The sequence below is a fragment of the Hyposmocoma kahamanoa genome, unplaced genomic scaffold (genome assembly GCF_003589595.1).
Source record: "Hyposmocoma kahamanoa isolate Upper Pololo Valley unplaced genomic scaffold, ASM358959v1 78, whole genome shotgun sequence".
Taxonomy (NCBI): Eukaryota; Metazoa; Arthropoda; class Insecta; order Lepidoptera; family Cosmopterigidae; genus Hyposmocoma; species Hyposmocoma kahamanoa.
Genome location: NW_020653945.1, coordinates 17320261 through 17331319, shown reverse-complemented (window position 1 = coordinate 17331319; position 11059 = coordinate 17320261). Strand labels below are relative to the sequence as shown.

The window sequence follows — 11059 nt, the reverse complement described above, 5'->3', positions numbered from 1 at the left end:
TAATACGGCGCTTTATACAATACGGCTGCGACATATACACAGTATTGGTTGCGGTGCTGTGTACCTGAAGCCAAAAATTCCATTCAAACGTATTTCGTGTCATTTGTATTGTTTGTATGACCTTCATTGAAATAAAAGTGGTTAACGTAGTGTCGCATGATTATTACATCAAGTGTATATTAAATTACTTATGAAGTACACTTGCGTCACGAGTGAATTTTACGATTTTCAAAATCAAACTTAGGCGTGTCACCGGCGAAGAAGTGAATATGAACTGCTTTGCTATATCACATCTATTCTATTAGACTACCATCCGACTAACTGCATGTTCGCAGTTAAGGCGTGTAGTCGTAAACAACTTCATTCAGTCAAGACTTCATGAAGCCGAGATCGACAAATAAACATGCAGTCAATCTGTTAGCAGACTTAAATAAATTGTCTTGCGAAAAATATACGATACTAAGGATAGGTACTATCTAAAGAATGCGCTAATTTGTTACACGATAGGATGTACTGCACTTTAACTGCCTCGTGGCCGAACGCTTACCTTGCTGGTCTGCCATGCAGCGATCCCGGGTTCGAGTGCCGGGCCGGGAGAAATATTTGTATGGCCTATATTTATTTCTCTCGTGAGTTTGGGTGCGATTTGTGGTGTTAAATATGTGTAACAGCGAAACATGGTTTCCCTGCGGGGCTACGAGTGTGTGCGTTATTTACTCGATCATATAAAATCCATTCAATAAAAGTCTAAAATGAATTGTATTTCAGAATAAAATATCTATATCCTCGGTGTCTCTTATAGGTACACCATGTAACAAGTTTTCAAAAAGGTTCTAGCTGTTTCTGGTTTAACAGGATTGGCTTCTGTTTGATTAAGCAGTAAGTATGTAGAAAAGAGTGGCTACATCCCTGAAACTTTGTTTTTGTGGGTGTCCTGTGGTATTTATATATCTAAATGCAATGCAGTTGTGGAACCGACTTTCTTCGCTTCTTTTAAGAAAAGGTTGAAAGCGCACTTTCTTGCTGAACTATCTTAGTAATCATGTTATTGTATTTCTTTACATACTTGTTTTTGTATATATGTATATGTGTACCTATATGTATATATTACACTATTTGCCTATTGATGATATTTATTATTATTCATTATAATACTTATGCAAGTAACGGTATTTTTTTTATTTATGTACTCTGTTATATCGGGAATCGTACGGGAATCGAACCTGGGTACCTCTGCGTGGCCACGTTCGGCCACGGAAACAGTAAAATACCTATTTATGTAGCTACATAGTGGTATTTACATAATCTTGCAAATTGAAACATGTTTAGGTTCTTTTGCCAATTTGTAGAATATTGAATTTGAAATATATATGTTCTCTTTTTGTCTTTAAATAAAGAGAAACCCGAAAATTTGTACGTTTCCTTAATGGTACGCAAATTTCTGACCACAATTACAAAGTTTTTTTCCCCTAAAATACTTCTAACCTATCTGGCATAGCTTCCAAGAAAAAGGAGTCTACCAGAGACGGTCGAGATACAACAACGCTATAAGTATCATATTTTTAACTTCTTCCGTGGCAGAACGGTTACCGTGCTGGACTGTCACACAGTAGTCCCATGTTCGATTCCCCGGCCAGGAGAAATATTTGTATGGCCTACATTTATTTCTCTCGTGAGTTTGGATGTAATTTGTGGTTGTCTATGAGTGTGTCCATAGCACCCGCGACACAGGGTTTCCCTAGTGCTATGTTGAGTGTGTGCGTCATTAACTTCGGCATTTGTGAACCGATTTGATGATTATTTTTTGTTGGAAAGACCTCAGCAGTGGTCCAATTTAAATTTGAAGAAAATGTTCCACTTCTAAGAGTGCCAAGCTATGGGATGAAAGACTTTTGAGGGCGGTTTTTTTGAGTACTCTGTACTTAGATTTTATTAGATCGGGAAGTATTTTTTTAGTTTTGGAAAATTTTAGTTATCAGCTGTATCGGGAAGTATGCTTTACATTTTTACAATTGTGAGATCTTGTAGGTACTCGTAAGAGAACCTCCATATATTATCTACATACCTACAGCCTCGCTACTTTTATCATTACTTTGAATAAAAAAATATTGAACCAATTTCAAAAACCACTAAAACTTACTGCACTAATAATCTCAGTACAGAGTACTAAAAAAACCGACCTCATACGTTCGTGGAATTGCATCTATTTGTCAAGTTTTATTGAAATCGGTTACCGGAAAGTGCGCGAAACCGGATTCATCCCCTAGTTTGCCACCCTTACAGGCGGAATATTTTCTTTAAATCTAAATGGGTCCAATACCGAGGTACCTTCTTATCAACAAAAAAAGACTCATCAAAATCGGTTGACGAATGCCAGAGTTATCGTGTAACATACATACAACAAAAAAAAGAAAAAAAAATTACAGAATTAAATAATAACGTACACAATCAATATAGCCCCGCACTAGGGAAACCCTGTGTCGCGAGTGCCATGGACACACACGTAGACAACCACAAATTATACCCAAACTCACGAGAGAAATAAATCTTGGCCATTCAAATATTTCTCCCGGCCCGGAAATCGAACCCTGGGCTCTCTGTGTGGTAGTCCGGCATGGTAACCGTTCAGCCACGGATGCTGTTATTGAGAACCTTCTCCATTTTTTGAAGTCGGTTAAAAACGAAAAGTAACAAAATACTGATTTAATCGAAATGACAACAATTCACGTATTATTTTTTTTATTACACACAGTCAAGTACAGTCAAGAGCACATCAAGCTTGACACTTTGGACTTCGGACCGTTCTTATTGCAAGCGGCAGAGTTAAATTTAAGCCTTTACTTTTAGTTTAAATGAGAGGTCCACCTACCACTACCATTGCGCACGTCATTCTGAGACATAAGCTGACAAGTCCCATGTGCCTGTAATTTCACCCAGCCAAACACACCAAATGTTGGAGTAATCGCGTAAAATACACACAAAAAAATACAATCGAATTGTGAACCTCTTCCTTATTTTTTGAAGCCGGTTTAAAAAAAACTGTAAAAACAGATATGTATTTGAAATAGTAATACAATTTCGTATAGCTTTGAAAGACCTATATATTACAATAAGGCTCAACTCACATTGGCGCAAAGTCGAAGCGTCGCGACGGGTCATGTTTTTCGCCCGTAGCATATTCATCTCTGTTTTCCCATCATTAAGCTACAAATTTGTGTTTCGCAAATATGGAATCGAGCGTCGACGCTTGGTAGTACTCAAGCGGCTTCGTGCGTCGACGCGTGTCGCCGCGCGTCACTTGGGCGCCGTGACGCGTTAGACGTCGACCACACTGTGATCCCGGCGGCGGTGGCGCACTAATGCGAGTGTCGTCGCGCGTCGCTTGGCGGTGTAGTTGAAAAACAGGACGCGACGCGACGCTTCGACTCTGCGCCAGTGTGAGTTGAGCCTAAGGGATCTTTGGGGGGGAAAAGGTGTGCTTAGACAATAATATTGTATTCGTGAGGGTATTCGCACAGAATTTGGTACGTGTGGGTATCTGTCGATCAACGCACAGTTCGATATCGGTCAGCTGGTAAAAATAGGTTTGGGTAGCTGGTCAAGAAATAGTGATGGTGCAACTTGTACTTATTGTAGTTGTTATTAGAGTACGAAAGCGTATTTAGTCTGGATTTGCCACTCTAATTCCATAATAAGTTGAAATTATGGAATTGGAGTGAGCTGGATTTTCGCATAAATAAAATTTACGGGATATTTTTAAAATAAACATTTGATTAATGGAAATTTTATTTTACCGTGAAGAGTTTTAGGTCGGTTTTGAATGGTTTGTATAAGCCTATGTAAGGCTATTTTAAAATTTTTATTCTGAACAATTCGAAGTTTATAAATTTTTTACAGTTTGTGTCATCCAAACTGGGGGTCTACTGCCGTTCTCCGTCCGATATGCGTCCGAAACAATTACTGTCTAATAAGTTCGTATTCTAATAAGTCGACAGAATCAAAAGACAATGTCAAGTATGAAACCTCTTTTAATTTGGTCGGATATTATTTATTTCAGAGTAATTGTAACGGACGTATGTCGGGTGGAGAATGGGAGTAGAACTGTTGTTCCGAAAAGATGTGGCATTATGCTGAATGGAGTCTAATAAAGAGTCGAGTAAATACGTAATTTTTTTCACCTCACTAGCTCGGAAAGAGAAAGAAATTTCTCATTAGAAATCCGCGCGCAAAAACGTTTTTCCACGATAGCGTGGAAAAGGTATTTGAGATTCGTCGAGTTCGAATCTCAAATACCTTTGCCACAATGGACTGTGGTGCACCTAACTTTTTCTTTCGATAAAAAAAACATAGTGACATGCTCATATGTGGTCTGTAGACACGCTTAACTACGCGATTTGTCGTACATTATTTATGTAATATAAATCCGCAGGTATATTTTATTCTTATTACTATTGACATTGAATTGACAACGAGAAATAATGTTGTGTATTGAAACTGATTTGTTCAACCGTTTTTCTTTCATCTACCAATTTCCTCGCTATAGTGACGGAAAACAGACACGCAAAACAACTGCGTCTCGTGCCTTCGCATCCTAATTGAATCACACGCTTCTCTCGTGGTTCAATTAGGTACGGTTAGGATCCTTCGTTTGCTCAGGTTTCAATACAAGCGCTCTCGTCAAACAACAAATTTGGAGCCTTGTATAACAAATAACTATTGAGCGCTTATCTTAATTTTACGATTTAAAATTGGTTTCACTGCATAAGTGGCCTTCATACCTTTGATTACTAGTTGGCGTTGCACGACTAGTTCAATTTATTATCTAGCTTGATCACTTTTGCTCCAAGGTATTGAAAAACTGAGTATTCGTTCTAATTTGTTTGATAAAGACATTTTTCTTGAAAAAATTATTACTTTGTTATTAATTTGGTAACATTAAATTTAGAGAAGTATTCAAGTTCAACTGATAATTGAAGGCAGCTTACGATAAGATATGATTTTATATCCTCTATTGAATATTTGGCCGTATCACCATTGTATGTGGCTAGGCGAGTATGAGGCTGTTTGGGCTATCATTTAATTACACTGAATAAGCAAGGCCCAAGAACAAAACGCAGTGAAACATCGGCATAATAAAAATGTTCTGTTTGTGAGGTAAAACTGAACCATTTTAACAAGCCATTATTTCTTTGAATGCAAAGTAAAAGCCGCGCTGCGCTGCCTGGCCAGGCTAACGTCGCTGCTTGTGCCGTCACGGACAATGCAAAATGTAACTCAGCTTCTCAACAATACGGTCTATTTCTTTGAAAGGTTGCTATCACCTGATCGACGCCGGGATGCGAACGCGAACTTTGGAAATAGCAATGCAATATAGAACTTCAAATAAGAACACGTCGCTCGGTGGTCCAATGGTTTGCACTGTCGGTACTGCATGTGAAGGTTCCGGTTCCCGACAGAACCAATATCGGAAATGAACTTTTTTAAAGAGGTTTTGGCCAAGGTTTTCTGGCAATCTGGTGAAGGGTTTTTTTCTTTTAACGAATTTTATGAAAGAGACCACTCAGTATCAAATGCCTTCTCAAGTATCTAATGGGGTCACGCCAGTAGACTTTTTAATGTAAAACAGTGAGGGATGTGCTCAGAAACTCTTGCTAATTGTTGAATCGTAGAATGCGTTTTCTTAAATCTAAACTGTTCGGACAGAAGTGAGCCTTCAGCAAAACGAAGCATTCAACTCAGGATCACCGATTCACGAAGCTTGCGTCAGATAACAATATAATTAGAAATTGATGCATACACTACTTTTTCGATTGAATTATTGGATTGAACTTAATAAGTAAAAAAACTTTTTACGAGTCCTGAGAGGAGAGTGTGGCGAATATCAATAATGCTAAATTGCAAAAAGCAACCCCTAGAGTTTGAGTTTTTTGCCCCGAGAAGACCGATTTATCGGGGTAATCTACCTTACGAATAAGCAGTACAGTTTAATCAATGACGATTTCAAGTGTACTTTGCTTACCGATGAAATAAAGATTATTTGAGTTTGACTTTGACCTATTTACTCTGCTCTCTGATGTTATATCATACGAGCTATATACATATATGTCAATATAGCCCGCATGATACAACGTTGGAGAGCATAGAAATAAAAAAACGAACTACCATATTCTTTCATTTTGCTTTTTTTCCAATATGGCTGTTCGTTTTTTATTTTTTTATATAAAATTCGGGGAGCATAATATGTATTAGTTAATAAATATGGCTGTTTTCAAAAATAACAGGACATGACCAAAAATATAGTTGGAGCAGTGTCCTTCGGAGGTATATATATACACCTCACATGTATACATATCTGCTGAAGAAAGTATAATCGAGTACTGGTTGAGTAGTTACGAGGTTAAAATAACTTATAAAAATGGAAGATGCATGAGTGCATTTCCATTTGCGATAGGCGGAGTAGGCTTGACGCATTGCGGAATATGATTAACATGTAGGTTTGAAAAAAACAAGCTTCGTTTAATTACGCGTTCACCCATATACAATAATGATGTGTGTTTGCCTATTTCGAAGTGATAATGATGAAATATATTGGCTAGTTAAGTTTGGAAATCTGCCTGAATTATAGATATATAATCATTGACTTACAATTATATGGACGTCGGGTCCGCGCTAAAAAGTGTCCGCAATGGTAAGGCGCTAAAATCGTATACAGAGCGCTAAACTCCGCTTTAGTCTTCATTTGTTCGACTGACAGCGCGATACTGCGACGACATTACAATTTAAATTTCGAATAGGTTGACTTGGGACATTTTTTTCGTGGTTTTTGTATTAGATCCGTCGTCCATTTATTTGTAAGTCAATGTATATAATATATATTTTCATATTTGAGTCGAATGGGGGGAAATTATTGAAAGATATGAAAAATCCATTGCAGGCTTTATGAAAATCGTCTTCAAAGTGTTATACCACTGTTCTGTTCTGTCAGAAAAGGTTTTGCTTGAATGTGTCCAAAGGTCTTAAAAAGTATAAAGTAAAATTACATTAAATATGTTTTTGACATCGACTAATTGAAAATGATGGAAATTAATTAAAATATGTATTTTTGAAAGGTTTCGTGATAAAGCATAAGTAGCTGAAAATTTAAAAAAAATGTAACGTTGATTAGTAGCAGTACAGCTTCTTGTGAGGGAGTTCGTCCAGGGAAGTACTGCAACCTTACCAATTTCTGCCGCCAAGCAGTAATGTGAGCAATACTGCGTTCCGGTTTTGAAGGGTAAGGGTGCTTGTGAATTTACAGGCACATGGGACTTTTCAACTTAAGTCTCAGGGTGATGAGCGTAGAGGCAGTGCATCTCAGATCATTGCATTTAAAGTTCCGTGTGGTGCTACAACTGTTGTGGACAGGCGTGTCGCTTACCAGCAAGCGCACGATTTGTTCGTCCCGTCATTGAGTATCAATACAAGAAGAAGTAAAAATACAAGAATAAATAAACTTTTATCAAATTAAATCCTTTTTCAACTAAAATTTATGAAATGTACCTACAACAATGCAAAATCAACCTCGAACCACTCGACTTACTTAATAGTGAAACTATTTTTTCGGATCTTCATCGCGCATACTTGTTTTTTAAAACAAACCAACGTTTCGGACCCTTTACAGGTCCCATAATTACGGTTGACTGAGACCTGTAAAGGACCCGAAGCGTTAGTATTCTTAAATAACAAATATACGCGATCAAATAATAGTTTCATTTCCTATGTGTAACTATCGCGACAAGCTAAAAACTCGTTAAATAGACAATGTTATGAGAACATTTTTTTATATTTGCACAAATGAAACACGAAGATTATCGTGACCTTATTGATTAAAAGAAATAGAATTTTTCCATAAAAAGTAGACCGCGTTCTATTAAATCATGTTCAGTGTTTATCTCTAAATCGATGTATTATAGACATAATGTTTATATAGCGGACGTTGCGGTGTTCTTATCGATGTGATAATTGAGAAACTAGAATAATTTTTTCCTAAATGTGTTTAACAATTATCACAGGCTAAGAAAAAGAGAAATCATGAAGAAATCATTTGCCCTCGGGTATAGCGACAACGAAGCTAGGGCTCTGTTGTAATATATACCTTATCTACTTAATATTTTTAAGTTCTTTTGCAATAAATTGAAGAATCAATGCAACCACTATTGGCAAACCTCGCCTGGATAACGAAAGCAAATAATATTAAGTTCAAGCCGTTGGGCTCTGAGCCAGCAAAACGATTGAACTTGCTGGCCGTACATAACAATATTATGACGACAATCTATAAGGAAATACCTACAATTGGACAAACACCTGGTGATAGCGCGTGTAGGTACTTTGCATTTCTGTTTATTTCTCAGCGATACCGAGTTAATATGTTTAACAATTTAATTCAACTCCGTTAAAGTTTCCTTATTTTATGCAAAATGTTTGCGTTGTGAGTAAATTTAATCGTGGAAAATTTGTATAATGTTTATTCTTGTTATGTTCGTTCTTGCTTTGAACTAAATAAAAATAAAAAAAACTAAAAATAAAAAAAAATAAAAAAACTCAGAACAAGTTTTAGTTTTAGTATATTTATTCAGTCTGCACCTGAACGTTTCCTCACAACATTCGTTTCTTAGTTCGGCAGGTAGGTCGGTCGGTCCTATAACCCGAGGGTTTTTTCGGGAAGTGCAGTGCGACGCGGTACTGATCGGAATTGACCCGCGCGACCGAGGCACCCACAAGGCATCTTATAATTGATTTTATCATCAAGGTCTCCTCTTAGACGACGGCTCAGGCCACAGTCCGCCACGCTGGTCCAATGCGGGTTTGGGACTTCACACGTTTGCCAAGGATAGTGAACCTTATTTGACGTGCAGGTCTCATCACGACGTTTTTCTTCGAAGAAAAGCTGACGGTTAATTTGAAATTAAATTTCGCACATAAATTCCGAGAAATTCAGAGGTGCGAGCCCGGATTCTAACCCACGACCCTTTGCTTGAGAGGCGGTAGGTCAAACTATTAGGCTACAAAGGCTTTTTTAAATATTTCCATCTGTCCCAGGTTATATTCGTCGTAAGATCAATTTGGGAAGTGAACTTTTCTAAAGTGATTCTGGTATAGATGTTCCGCTTCTGTCTCTTTGGATCGGTCTGGATCAGGTAGGTAATTGGTGTGGTTGTTTGGCACATGGTTATTATATCTATGTATTTCATAATTCTTAATAGAATTAAAAAGAAGTAAGAATATTGTACGCCGCAATTATTGGCTTTATAATTGAATTAACCTTGTTTAATCTTTTTTTGTAATAACAAGTGACGCGACGAACAAGTCTGTGCGCCGGATGATAAGTTACACGCCTGTCCACAACGGTTGCAGTGACACTCATAGCTTTAAATCGCAAACATCTGAGGAGCACTGCCATTGCGTCTGTCACCCTGAGACATAACTTGACAAGTCCCGTGTGCCTGTAATTTCACCAGCACCCTTACCCTTCAAAACCGGTACACAGTAACGGTGACACTACTGCTTGGCGGCAGGAATAGGTATGGTGGCAATACTTCCCTGGATGAACTCTTTCACAAGGGTTCCAACTAACTAGAAAAGGACTAAAATCCTTATTGCACTCTGGTTAACATTCTTTACCTTAAATAATATTCCAGAAAAATGCATCACAGAATGTAAATTAGTATATATCTATTAAGACCAATAAACAATTAACCTAATGGATGGATCACACAAAATACTATTTGTATATATTATAGTGATATGTGATCCATCATCTTGTGATTACGGTTAGCTGTCGAAGCGCAAGAAAATTTACCATGTCTACAATATCTAATCGAGGTAAGATTAATATTCGACGATTCATTCTCAATGTGAATATACATAACTTAATAATAACAATAATCTGCTTAACTACCGCACCAATTATCTGTACCTTGGCGATGAGTTTACAGCACGGAAAAAAACAATGGAAGTGCTGCCTCCATTACTATCAGAGCCGATGTCGCCAAAACTCACACATTCTTAATTTGAAACACTACTAAATCTTGGTATTAATTGGTCGTAGTTTCGAATTTAAAAAGAAATAACAAATTCTGGATCGTTAACATACTCGTAATTTAAACTTTACCCTGTGAATGTCGGCCATACAAATATTTCTCCCGACCCCCGGGTCGGACAGTCGGAATCGAACTCGGGACCTCTGCGTGGCAGTCCAGCATAGTTACCGTTCAGCCACGGAGGCAGTTGGTCATAGATTACTTAACCCTGTTGTAGTTGAAGTGTCGTTGAAAGTTGAATACCTATTATTACAAGTTACGATGTTTGATATTCTGAAAATTTAACCAATGTGCTGCCATCTTGCGGTTAATTTCTGAACGACGACGAATTGGAGTTATTAATTTAGTTCTCCAAACAAGAAGCGACCATATTGCAGGAGTATTAGCTTTACTGTCGTTTCTTGTAACAGATATTATTACGATAAACTGAAAATTTAAAATTTATTACAATACGACTTTCCGATGATATGAAATACCACCACGGATATTATTTTTGGTGCGGCAATCATTTTTGCGCTACAAAACGGCACAATATGGCATTTTTCTAGGATTTAAGAAAATTTGCTCGAAAGAATGACACAAACATATCATAAAAAGCGAAAATTTCGGATTGAGCTCAGATAGATCTTTCGAGACCTATAGTTGGCACGCGTCTGACGCTAACTAACTACTTCTACTACATACATTTACTGTTCTTGGTTTATTATTTTTTACATTGTTTGTGATTATTTACATTCGTTGCTAATGGATGCGTAAACATAGATAATAAACATTTTAATGTTACATTTTACACACACATTTTTTATCTTGTTCCAGATTTCACCGTTCCTTCTTCCTCCAACAACTCCTATCTTTACATGTTTCTTTACCTACCCGTGTGACATGCCTCCTTATGCATCCTATTCTCTATTATAATTTATTACATTCATTTATTGTTACTTTAGTAATATAAAAATTTTGTGTATTTAATTTGTGTTTAA

The 11059-nt window shown here is 37.2% G+C and overlaps 1 protein-coding gene across 1 annotated transcript in view; it reads left to right on the top strand.

Annotated features, from left to right (window-relative positions):
* The window catches only part of LOC113233337 (multidrug resistance-associated protein 4-like), a 65033-nt gene that overhangs the window by 10949 nt on the left and 43025 nt on the right, over positions 1–11059 (top strand). The gene's annotated exons all lie outside the window — the stretch shown is intronic.